Raw genomic sequence first — 13196 nt, 5'->3', positions numbered from 1 at the left:
GCCTCTGAAAGATTTTGTCTAGAATCTCTAGGTATCCTTCTCTTGTAAATGATTTGGCCAATAGGTCATCTACATAGTCTTCCATGAATGTGTGCATCTTGTCGTAAAATATTGTGGTCATTGATTGTTGATAGGTCTCTCCTGCATTCTTCAAGTCGAAAGGCATAACATTTCAGTAGTAAGTACCCCATGGACATGTAAATGTTATTTTATCTTGGTCTTTTGATGTTATTTTTATTTGATTGTAGCCTGAGAAACCATCCATAAGTGATAACATAGCATGTCCTATTGTTATATCTACAATTGTGTCGATGTTGGGTAAAGGAAAGTCATCCTTCAGACAAGCCTTATTGAGATCCATGAAGTCTGTACAAATTCTGATGCTTTTATCTAGTTTGGATACATGTACAATGTTATAGATCCATTCAGCATAATCTATGGGCCGAGTGAATCCTCCATCAAGTAACTTTTTCAGTTTTGCTTTAACCAATAATGCAACATGCGGGTTCATTTTTCTTAGTTTCTGCTTGACTGGCTTAGCTCTTGGAGCTATAGATAAGTGGTGCATTATCAAATATGGATCTATCCCTGGTATATCTGCATAAGACCAAGTAAAATTGATTTTCTTTTCTTTGAAGAATTTGGTGAAGTCGGGTCTTTCTTGTTATGTTAATGACTCTGTCAGGTGTATGGTTTTTGTAGTTGCTTTAGTACCGATGTTGATTAATTGAGTTGGTTCAATTAAAATTGGTGATCTCTCTTGATAATGTTCAGGAAGAGTGTCAAGTCTCTCATCCTCTGGTGCCTCGAGGAGGTTTTCACCATTGGATATGTCCTTTATTTTTACTTTTTTATGATCGAATATGCCATTGAGTGGTTTTCACCATTAGATCATTTTTTGATTTTATTCATTTTTTGACTAAGAGACTTATCACTCTCTTGATTGAGAACTTCGTTATGAGATTCGCTGGTGGAACATGTTTCTGGATTTACTGAACAAAGGTATTGGACAATAGTGTCATTATCTGGGAAGATAGGTATGTTGAGTTGTTCAGGTTGTTCCCAGTCTATGAGTTCAGGATGTATGAGGGGTAAGGAGTCATTAGGTGGATTTAGGTTGACAACTGTAAGGGTCATGATAGAAATGTTATCAAAGTTGTCAGTAACACGAGTAAGGTCTATAATGGTACTCTCTTCGGTATTGCCTGTTCCGTAGCGACGCTTCTTGTTCGCACTAGCTTCATAGATATGTTGTGGTCCAAATTCCAATGATCGAGACCCTAAGCCTTGTCCTTCATCAAGCGTGAGTGTATATGTGTGGATTACATCTACATCAATGTATTCATTTACATCAGAGCAAGTGTCCCATTCATATTGATGTGATTCTGTTTCAGAATCACTCTCCAGGATTCTATTGTTGCATGTGATGGGGATGTCATCCAGTGAGAAGGGTTTTGCTTTTGGTATAGGTCTTGCTTTTGTTTCTGAACTTTCTTGCATTCCATTTGAATCGGGTTTTGTACTAGGTTGCAATCTATGCATCTTCTTGTGAGAAGCTTCCTCTCTTTGTATGGCAATCTCTTCTTGTTGTTTTTCATACTCTTCTTCCTTATGTTTGTGAATCGTCTCCTCAGCTGCTTGTTGTTGTGTTAATTCTTGTTTCTTTTGCTATCGTTGTGTGGGTTCTTTTTGTCAATTTTGTTGATATGCAGATTCTTGTTGTCAATTGTATTGATCAAGTTGATGTTGATGTTGTCCATATCCTAGTCTGAATTTGTCCTTGGCAAGTTGTGAGTGAGGTTCAATTGGTTCCACGATACCCTCTTGTCGTTTGTTGATAGGACCTTTTCCTAAGTATCTCATCCTTTGCATGATTTTGAATCCATTGCCATATTGCTCTGTTGGGAGGGTGACACTTAACATTGATGCTTGTGTGTCTTCATCATCTTTAAACAACCAATTCAAGACATCTTTGTCTCTTGTTTCATCTGCTAGTGTTCTTGCTTGAATGAACATACTATCAAACATTTTGATAGGTTGTGAAGATTTTTGCTTGGATGTTGATGGTTGCCCATGAGATCTTGGTGAAATTGGCAATTGTGATAGACATAGGGATTGAAAAGAGTATCCTCCCAATGCCTTTATCTTTCAACTTTATACTTTTCTCAAAATTTAGAGATAGATTTTTTTGTTGATCCTCATTGTTTGATGATGTGGAAGCAAGAGCTTCCTTGTTGTGTGGTACAAGAATGTTTTCAGTCGTTTTGAGATTGTTCTAATACTGAAAAGGATTAATGTTTGTCGTCATGGAAATTTCTTGTCCATCATATGGGAACTTTAGGCACTGGTGGTATGTAGATGGCACTGCTTTAATTTCATGGATCCAAGGATGACCCAAAAGTATATTATAAGATAAGTCTATGTCCAAGACTTGACATAGAGTATCTCTTTGAACTAGTCCTACTTGAATAGGTAATACTGCGATTCCTTTTGATGATCTTTCTTCATCATCACATGCTTTGATTGTTATCTTTTTCTTTTGATGATCTTTCTTCATCAGCATATGCTTTGGTTGTTTCTGAGAAACCCAATGCACAGATAAGTTTTAGAGTACATATATTTAGACCTACCCCTCCATCTATTAGTTCTCATTTCACTCGATGTTTATAGACCAAGACTTCAATATGGAGTGGAGTATTATGCAGATGATTTAGAGAGGTGTCATCATGTTTTGAGAATGATAGGTTATAAGGCACGATTAAATGTCCCATCATGGCTTAGAATCGATCAATATCCAAGTTATTTGGAACCGTAGTGTCAACAAGAGCGTTTTCCAGAATATCCTTGTGTGCTAGTGAGATCTTGAGAATCTCCAATATTGATATGTGGGTTGGCATTTTCTTCTATTAATCTACTAAGTTGTATTGAGTGTTTGAAGGTGTTATTGTATTGGAGGTACTCCCTTTCAATACATATCTAGATTGGGCTTGTGTAGTCACATTGACTGAAATATGTTCTTATTTGTCTTTGATCTTTATGACATTGACTTGATCATCGTATGTTGATATATGATTGATGGCATTGTTTTACACATGATTTATATGGGCCCCTTTGTTGTTTGAGGATGATGATGCACCTTTGTCATAATTTGGAAGTAGATTGTTGAAGGCCTCATGATCATCGTTGGTTTTATGACCGTCTACCATTATGTCATTGTTATCTAGTAAATCTTGAACCAAAATTTTCAACCTTAGGCAATCATTTGTGTGATGCCCTTTGTTTCTATGATATTCACAATAGTGCGCGTCATTCCACCATGATGGTTTGACTTGAGGTTCAAAAAACCTTATGTTTGACAATGAAATGAGTTTGTTTGTCAACAATTCTTGAAATGTTGATTCAAGAGTTTTCCCCAAAGGTGTGAACTTCTATCGATATGGTGGTGGTTTTTTGTTAGTGTTGCTTCCTTTATTGTTGTTTCATTGTTTATTGTTTCTTGTATTGTTGGTCTTTTAAGTGTTGGTTGGTGGAGTAATACCTGATAATTTTAACACTGGTTGTTTTGTTTTAACATTGTCAACTACACCATCATTGACAACATTCTTGTTCCTTGTCCAAAATTTGGATTTGTCTGAGTTGTAGTAGTAGTTGTTGTTATAGTTGTTGTTTGATGAACTAGCACCTTCCTCAAAAAATTTCAAAGTTCCCTTTTTGATTAAGGCATCTTCTACGTGGATGCTATTTTCGATCAACTTTTGAAAACTAGGTAAACATTGTATTTTAAGTTGATAGCTCATCTTGTCATTAAGATTGTCTATAAAGATTTCAATTTTCTCCTTTTCAGGTACGGTTCGGGGATATCTAGAGATCAATCATCTCTCATGAATGGTTCATTGTTCTCTTGTTTTGTGTTGCAAAGGTCAAGCATGGTAACCTTGTGTTGAATGTTATAAGAGTATTGTAAAACAAACTTGTTCACCAACTCTTCAAATTACCTAATGAGAGGTGTGAGTTTTGAAAGCAATTCCATCGTTTGTCCTCCTAGACTTCTTAGAAATAGCCTCATCATATAGGTGTCATTGTGGGCAATCTCCAAGCTCATCGTACAAAACTCCCTTATATGATCACAGGGATCACTTTTACCATTGCATTTGTCATACTTTTGTATTTTAGAGATTGGTGGGAATGGTACCATGTTCAAACTTCTATCAATTGGATAGGGACATATATCCTCCAAGGAATATCATGTGGCGGTCCCTTATCGCATGTATTGCATTTGTTATCGAAGCGCTTGTAGTTGTTGCATAAGTGTAGTAAGAGGATTGTTTCCATTGTTGGTATCTTAATGGTTGGTGTCATCTTGATCATTAGTTTTGTCTTGGTCATTGGTATTGCCATGATCATGTGTATTGTCATTATCAGTGTTGTATGTTCTTGATTTTGTCCTTTTTACGTTCTCAGTTTGTTTTGGCTGATCCGTGTCCTTTGCTAGATAGCACGAGGAAGTATTTTTGTTTCTCTATTTCGATGAGTTTCTCCAGAAGTTTGTGTAGGCTAGGGTCTTGTTGTGCCTCCTCAATAACGCCATTTGTTATATCTCCCTCTTCCATATTTAGGTAGTTTTTCAAGGTGTTAACTTCTCGATGTCTCATGCTTGATTCAGGCTCTTCATCCCACTTGACATTTTTATGGGATCACATAGAAACCAACATGACTTGATTTGATTCAATAAGTGATTGGATCCTTGGGTAGATAAGCTAAGTTTATCTTTCCTCCCTTGTTGAGGCATTGATAAGATGTTGACTTTTGATCAAAGGTACGTGCTTGCAAAGTTTCCTCATCAAAGTCGGTTCCTTTACCGTGTAGATAGATATGAAAGCGGTGCAAGAAAATGCGATTTTTTAGGAAGAGTTTACGGTTTATGTAGAGAAACTTCCTTCTTTTTAAGACTTTCTTTTGGCTTGGTTGTTTTCTCTTCGACTCAGTTTTTTGATGAAGATTATTCCTTTGTAAGTGTTGAGAAGTGTTCATACAAGTGATCAAAGTTGATGTTTATTGATAGGTTGATGTTGACAATAAATACTTTGTTTGGATACTCAAGCTCACTAAGTTTGAATAAAGGGTTCGATATGGCCCATATTTTTGTGAACAAGTGTGTCAAATGATATGGATAAAGTCCCCCGATATGCAAACTTGATTTGACTAACCTGAATACCTAACTAGGTATTTGATGTTGATATCGAGTTGGATGAAAACTTATGATCACTAGCTCGATACCCCTCTGATTTGGAAGATGGAATTTGTCTGAGATAGTTGAAAAAAAAGGAAAAACATCTTAAAGGGGTTGTAGCTAGGAAATCGGAAATCATCAAAGCAATTCAAAATACTAGTAATCTAGCTCAATCACGAAAGCACATTGCTATGATCAATCCTAACACACTCAATAGAGACATGAAAATGAAACATTCAAAACTAAAGATTATGCAAACCAGATGTAGATCTAAATGCTTCCTTCATGTGGCTCCATTGTCCTTCTTTCTTCTCCAAATAGTTTTGTTGTGGATCTCACCTTCAAGTGCATAAACCTAATGTGAAAGCAAGATTGACATTGGCACAAGAGTACTCGAAGCATGATTTGACAAAGTGATTAGAAATTCAATAATCTGATTAGGGATTTTAGATTGAAGAAATTCATCCAATTTATAGACAAATTGGAGAGATGGATCAAATTAGCATGATTCAATACAAATAGAAATTGCAAATCAAAAATGTCAATTATGACAATTATGACAAATTATGACAAATTATGCACTTTCTATGCAAAATTTGATTGATTGATAATTCATGACAAATTATGACAAATTTCTATGTCAAGAATTGATTGATTGTCAATTATGACAAATTATGACAAATTTCTATGTCATTCCCATGAAATTAGGAGAAAAATAGGAGAGAATTGAAATTAGGAATTAGGGAAATTAGAAAATTAGAAAATTAGGAATTAGGTAAATTAATTAATAATTTGTCATTTATTAATTAATTTACAAAAATAGGAGGAATTAATTAGCCAATTAAATAAACATTTAATTGCGATGAGAAGACTTAGGATAAATAAATAATTAATTTAACCTAGAGGGAAAATGCCAAACAAGATTAAATGAATAAATCATAAAACCTTGGAAGATGAATTACAAATGCAAGGATGACAATTAGGTCTTGATGTAAGATTGATTTGATGTCGATTCGACCATGATCTTGAATTGATTTGATTGATAAACAATTGAGATTGATTGACAAATTGACCAATATTGACAAAGAGACCAAATTGATATGCGCCAATTGACATGATCAAAGAGGACAAGGATCAATGACGAATCGATCGTAAAACGACGAGATTGACAAGTTGATAAGAGATTGACAAGATTGACCAAAATCATGATCAAAGATTGCTATCGACAAGACCTAATTCAAAAGCGAGAAAAACTGAAGAATGTAGAAGAAGGACTCGATGCTCGCAAATGATAAAGACCAAGTGCCTGACATAGGAGAAATGTTAATGCGACGCAAAAACCTAAAATGAGGCAATGCACAAATGTTAAAGTATGACTCCGCAAGCGTTGACCATTTTTAGGTGTCTACAGGGGTATTTTGATCTATTTTTGGATTCTGAGAATCTCCTCTGGATAATCCTTTGTTTCAAATGCGCTAATAAAATGTACCACATGATTGTTTAAATGTGCCACTAGATGTTTCATATGTGCCACTGGATGTTCAAATGCGCCACTGTTTTGGTTGTATGCGCTACAAAATATTTTAAATGCGCCACAGAAGAAGCAAAATGCGCTATTATGCGTTTTTCTTGATTTTGACTAAGTTTTGAACTGATTTTGATGTTTTTGCAAGATGTTTTATGAATTCTGAGAAAAAAAAATAGCAAGCATGAAGACAATGGTTATTTTAATTCTAAACATTGAGTGTATGTTTGTGCGAGGATGTGTTCAAATCCCCAATGTTTTCACTGGTTTAAACATAAGAAAAACACACCAAGAAGACTATTTAATCAAGAGTCATCAATAATGCCATAGCCCACATCTGGATACTTCTTCAACTCAAACAATTTTGTCACCCCCTAGAGGGCACCCATTTTTTTGCCTTTGTCCAGAAATTAATTCAAAGAGAATTGCTCCTCGATTGAATTGCTATCCTGGGAGATGTATGGTGAGTGTCTTGGGGGCGTATTCTTCCCCACCCTTGCACTATGATATTATTAATGTTTGGATATTGACTCGGCGAGGTTTCTAGTTCTAAAGTTTGTAATCCGACTTTTCTTCGGTCTTTAGTGATAAATTCCCTCGGGAGACTTCCCAACCTCTAGAACAAAGGCTTTACGTATCTCAAGGATACTGAGGGAAGGCTAATCACTGAGCAAAACCGTTGGAGGGGATTTTCATCAGCCTCCACATTTGATTATAGTGGGTTGGAATACTTGGAGATAAATTTGTTCTCCACTTAGGTCATTCCCCTCTCACTGGCCTTATGGGCTTCTCGGGAGGGCAGGCCTACTAAAGGTTTTTTCTTATTTTTTAAATTGAAAGAAAGAAAGTAATGGTGTGTCTAGATTTTTGATCACCCAATTAAGGGGAGAGCGTATACCTAACACCTTCGAAGCACGAAATACACTCTTTCTTTTTAGTTGATATTGCAATTGTTTGTTAAAAGCTACCTTTGAGATGTTGCTCCAAAAGACATGTGGTTCTTTTTAAACCAAGATATCAATGTGAAAAGATAGAAAAAATTTGAGCTTTTGAAAATGAAATCTTGGTCAAACAAAGTGAATTGCCAAAATGAAAAACAACGATTTTCAACTTGAAAGCTTTGAAGATGCATGCAAAATGATTTGTTCTTTTTATCCCTTTGCAAAATTTGAAAGTTTGTCTTGTTCTTTTTAGAGCGCAAATGAGATATGATCCTAACTTGCAAAATAAAAGTGATATTTTGTTATTCTTTTTACCCTTGCAAGAAAGAAAAATGTGTTTCTTCTTAAAGCCCAAATGAATGTAAAGTTCCTTTTAGGTGCACCAAATGGAAATGAGGTATTTTTCTTAAACCTTGCAAAAAGGAAGTGAATTCTTTTTTTACTAACTTTAAAATAAAGCAAGTAAAGAAAATTAACTAACTCTTTTAGAAACTGCAAAAACCACTGTCAGACCTACAACCAAAATTAGTTAGCAAACTTCAAAACTAAGTTGGGCTAGACAAGCCTAATTTTCCAAGCCTCTTACAAAATTCTCCTTTTCTTTTATATGCACAAAAATAAAGGTCATATGCGATAAAAATTAATGCAAATGCACTAAAATAGAGTTTATATGTGTTATAGAATCTTGTAAATGCGCTACTGAATAATGTATATGCGCTAGGATAAACTGCAAATGTGCCAAAGAAAGTGTTATATGTGCTAAAACAGGGTTTGAATGCACCAAAAGAAAGATTGTATGGGCTAAAACTGGGTCTGAATGCGCCAAACCGAGGAAATGCATGTTAAAAAATCCTGTGTGTGAACCTATGAAAAAAAAAGAAATTTGTGGGAAAGCTCCATGGTGGGCGCCAAAAATGTATGCCAAGAAGTGTGGTACCTGCAAGAGAGACACAAACTACTCAAACACACCAATGAAACATTATGTAAGAGGATTGAAATCATAAAAAACAAACAAATGAAACCAAACTCTAAGCACATCCCATTATCCTCTATCTCCGAGGATCCCTCAGATTCAAGGTGGCTCTCAGCTTGGAAGAGCACTTGATCTTGGGATGACTACTCAAAGAACGAGAGATAGTGTATGGTGTAAGATCTAAATGAATGCAACTAAGTTCTTAGTGAATGCTAATGATATGGAACTATGATATGGTGTAATATAATAGGATTAGTATGATACTAAGCTAGCATGAGTATGATATGAAGATGATGTTGATCTAGAATGGAAATGAAATTGACATGATATGCTAAAAATGATAAAAAAATATATGCCATGATGCTAAAATGATCTAAAAAAGCTTATTCTAACAAAGAGAGGCAAAATGCTTAGTGTTATGTGACTGTAGTGTAGATGGATGAAGACTTGGATCCTTGGATTGAAGAAATGGGTTCTATTTATAGAGGAATTGATCAAATGGATGGCCAAGATTGAATTGGCTTGAGAAGGGTTAGGATTGAAATTTATTAATCCATGTGAGATTTTCAATCCAGTCTCATGTTGACAAGTGTCACCATGAGGAGGGTTGAGAGGATGTTAAGTAAGCATTAGATGCTTACTAATCTTGGGGGATTAACCTTAAGAGGATGAGCCATTGGATAAAGCTATTATCCAAGGATGAAAGGCTATTGTCCAAGAGTTAAACTCTTGTGCAAAGTTAGAAGATGGTCAAAGGGACAACCATCATGGGCTAGGGTGATGTCTTGTAAGAGTATTAAAGGCTCTTTGAAGACTTTGGAAGTTTAGCTTGTGTGAAGGGAGAAACCTTCAAGGTTGTGTAATAACATTTAATGGTTTATAAGACTTTGGAGACAAATTTGTAAGAGCCTTACAAATTTGGGGAACTCAACAAGTTAATTTGTTGAAAAGGATAAAGCCTTAAATGTATTTAGAAGACTTTCTTCCAAATTTGGAGAAGTGACTTCCCCAAATTTAGGGATGTGACATGATTATAAGAATTAAGGCTAGTTAAATGGGATTAGAGGGATTCTAGAAGGATGCTTAGGATGCAAGTGGATTTTGTAGGAGGATGCCAGTGGGAGATATTAGGATTTTAATTAAAATAAAATGATTTATTTCAACAAAAATGAATGCAACTTGCATTTTTGGGAAAGTGCAAGTGGGGGGGGGCGGGGGGGTTATAACTAAATTTGATTTATTTATATGCAAGAAATTATTTTAATTAAAATGTGAAAAGATAATTTAATTAAATAAAATAATTTATTCAATTAATGGAAGAAGGGGGATTTAATCAAATGTTGTATTTAATTAATGGCTAGATAGAAGAAAAGGGATATTAATCAAACCTTAGCTTAATTAATAGGTGGATAAATGATAATTAAATAAATAAAATTCATTTAACTAAGTGTGCAAGTTTTAGGTGTTTACAATATGAAAGAGGCAAGAGATGGATGGAAGACTAGGATGAAGAGAGGAGGATAAATGGTATAGTGTAAGGATCTCCATTTATTTAAAATATTAAATTACCTAATTACACTTAATATCACACGTAATTAAGAACACATTGACATATCTTGCTCAAATATATATTAAAACAAAGACATGAAATTATATTTTGACGTATTGTTAAAGTACATGAGCCGAGAGATAGTCAAACATAAGAAAATTATTTCATTTATAAGATTGATTATAATAATACATAATGTACATAGCTTATTATAATCCTAATAAGAGATTCTGACATCTATCTCCCATGAGCACACCTTGGGCGAGAACATTGCCAGAGCGCTTTTTCGCCCAACCACGAAGCAATTATGCTTCCTTGGAGTTGTTCATGGCACGAAGAACCGCTGACCCTACATGAGATCATCTAGCAACTTGAAACTGACAGGGTGATGGAATATAGTGCAACATATTGTATCTACATTCTAAGATACTAATGTATTGGTACTATGACATGGAAGAGAGTGTGAAACATAGTGATTCAATTAGTAAGCATATGCTAGGAGATCAAATGAAATCACATGATTACACACAAGGCATCGATCACATTTGACTTTCATTACACACATTTGCATTTCTCTTAATTGCTCACAACATGAACATCAATTCCTTGATCACCCAAGAAGGCATGAGTCAAGCATCCAAATAAATATAAGTCAAGATTCAAAACAATATCAAACCAACTCTAACATGCTAATTTTACATTCTTCTTTGAGTTTAATCATCCAACACAATGTCACTCATATTTCAGATATGCATGAGAGGGAGAGAGAGCATAAAATCTTGAGGAAGCATGTATAAGCATATAAAACCATAGGTAAGCATTAATCTTTACAAAATAACTTGGGACCATGCAAGATTCAAATACTAATTCATTCTCAACTCCTCGTGGGTCAATAATAGAAAACTACTTGATAAGATAAAGATATAAAAATATATATGATAATGATCAAGATCATGAATCATGGTATTATAATTTTTCCTTGAAATGATCATGAAATGATACATTAATCTATGTCCCCTACCTTAAATTTTAAATGAGTTGTTCATCATTAACTGTCACAAAGTACTCTTGAATCAAACACTAGAAAAACAACTTTTGCATAATTACCCCTATATTTATCTATCCTTGTTCTTAATATCCACACTGCAAGTAGGGTGTCAAATGAAGATATTATATAGTTGCCTATTTCAACTATTTCATGTCAATAATTGTGTAGATGACATTGAAGCTAATTTTTTTAGATTGACATTAATCCTTTTGCCATAATTTTTTAGATAGATTAAAGCATCTATAATGACTTATTGCATTCAAATTGAAACTATATACTTAAGGTACATTAATTACACATCATTTTACTAAACTTGATTAACCCCTTTCACATGATTATAAGTTTATCTTAGCATGACCATAACCTAATGAAGACAAACTTAAATTGAACCAAATAAAAGAATTTATAGTATAAATCCACGTTAGGCTATGGCATCATAACACTCAAATTACACTTTTTGAATAAAAACCAATCCAAGAGTCCATCCTCTATTGATGGACCTTAAAAAGCTTAAAAATTCAAAATACTCAAAACCCAAATCTGAGAGAACCCATTGGTCTCCATGCAGCCAACACAAAAACGCATTCAAAATTCCCTTCCCATAATCCAATTGAAAGTTTAGCAACATTTCCCCATATAAACCCATGCTTGTCCAAATATGAAACATACAATAATATACTCATTCAAATGAAAATATTTAAGGAGGAAGAATGCTTAAAAATACACTACAATCAATTTGCAACAAATTTAAATTCAAAAGATGAAGAAGTGAAAATATATGAGAAACTTTACCTCATTTTTCTCCAAAATGAAAATGCAAAGAACTTCCAACATACCAAATTAATTTGTACAATTCTTGGACAACATTGAAGGTCTCCCAATTCCTACTCCTTCCAATAAACCTAATTTGAATCCATCCACAAACCAATTCATTCTTCAAAATACAAAATCAAGAAAGAAGAGGGCTTTTCTCTCCAAAATTTGCCTAAGTTTTTCTATTGGTAAAAGAAAAAAGAAATAATGCTACAAAAAGAATGAAATGCTTCTCCCTATGATTTAGAAAACTCCCCCTTTTAAATAAGAAAGCCTATCTTCATGCATTTCATGGTTATTCTCTTCATGCATTTCATGGTTATTCTCTTCATGCATTTCATGGTTATTCTCTTCATGCATTTCATGCATGATTCCCTTCATGAATTTTATGATTATTCCCTTCATGCATTTTATAATTATTCCCTTCATTCAGTTGATGATTATTCCCTTAATGCATTTTATGCGTGATTATTCCCTTAATGCATTTCATGTATGATTATTCCCTTTATTATTACTCTATAATAGAATATCATTTTAAAGAAGACATTTAGTTTATAATTAAAAAGATATGTATATATATATAAATCTATTTTTCCATAAAAGCATTTTTTACATGTATAAAATATATACACTTTATTATTATTGTTATTTTTATTTTTATTTTATATATGTAAAGAAACATTTGATTTTGAAACATAATAGTTAAAATAAATATTTTAACATTTAGTTTTAAATGTAACTTTTTATCAAGAAAATAATTTACTTTAGTATTTGTAAAGAAATTCATTCCTAATCATTCTAATTCAACTTAAAATAAATGTTTAAAATAGTCAATGAAGTTTAGGGTTATCACATATAGAGGAATTTGGTCATCTCAAACCATGGTATGGTACCAAATGCCACCATGGGAGGACTTGAGAGGGAAATCGTACCATTGGAGTGTGGCCAAGATCCTTCCATAAAGGATTTTCTCATCCTCACACTCCAAAGGTATGGGGATGAGAAGAATAATAGAATATTAAATTCCTTTTATGGGACTTTTGGGAGAGAGCTCATGTGGGCTTTCTTTCCAAAAGGAGAATGCATTTAAGGTTGAGGGGACAAAGAGGGTGTCCAT

The 13196-nt window shown here is 34.0% G+C and overlaps 1 long non-coding RNA gene across 2 annotated transcripts; it reads right to left on the bottom strand.

The window, feature by feature from the left end:
• Positions 1-10359: 10359 nt before the first annotated feature.
• On the bottom strand, positions 10360-12356 carry LOC131859467 (uncharacterized). Of its 2 annotated transcripts, none has more exons than XR_009359161.1 (2): positions 12059-12356; positions 10360-10567 (listed from the first exon to the last, which is right to left on the bottom strand). It is a non-coding gene; the product is annotated as an uncharacterized LOC131859467 (long non-coding RNA). The 2 variants fall into 2 exon arrangements; XR_009359160.1 differs by having other exon boundaries at positions 12103-12356.
• Positions 12357-13196: the final 840 nt, after the last annotated feature.

The sequence above is a fragment of the Cryptomeria japonica genome, chromosome 10 (genome assembly GCF_030272615.1).
Source record: "Cryptomeria japonica chromosome 10, Sugi_1.0, whole genome shotgun sequence".
In the NCBI taxonomy this organism is placed as follows: Eukaryota; Viridiplantae; Streptophyta; class Pinopsida; order Cupressales; family Cupressaceae; genus Cryptomeria; species Cryptomeria japonica.
Note: the sequence above shows the minus strand (reverse complement) of the source record. Positions and strands in the feature narration are given on the sequence as shown.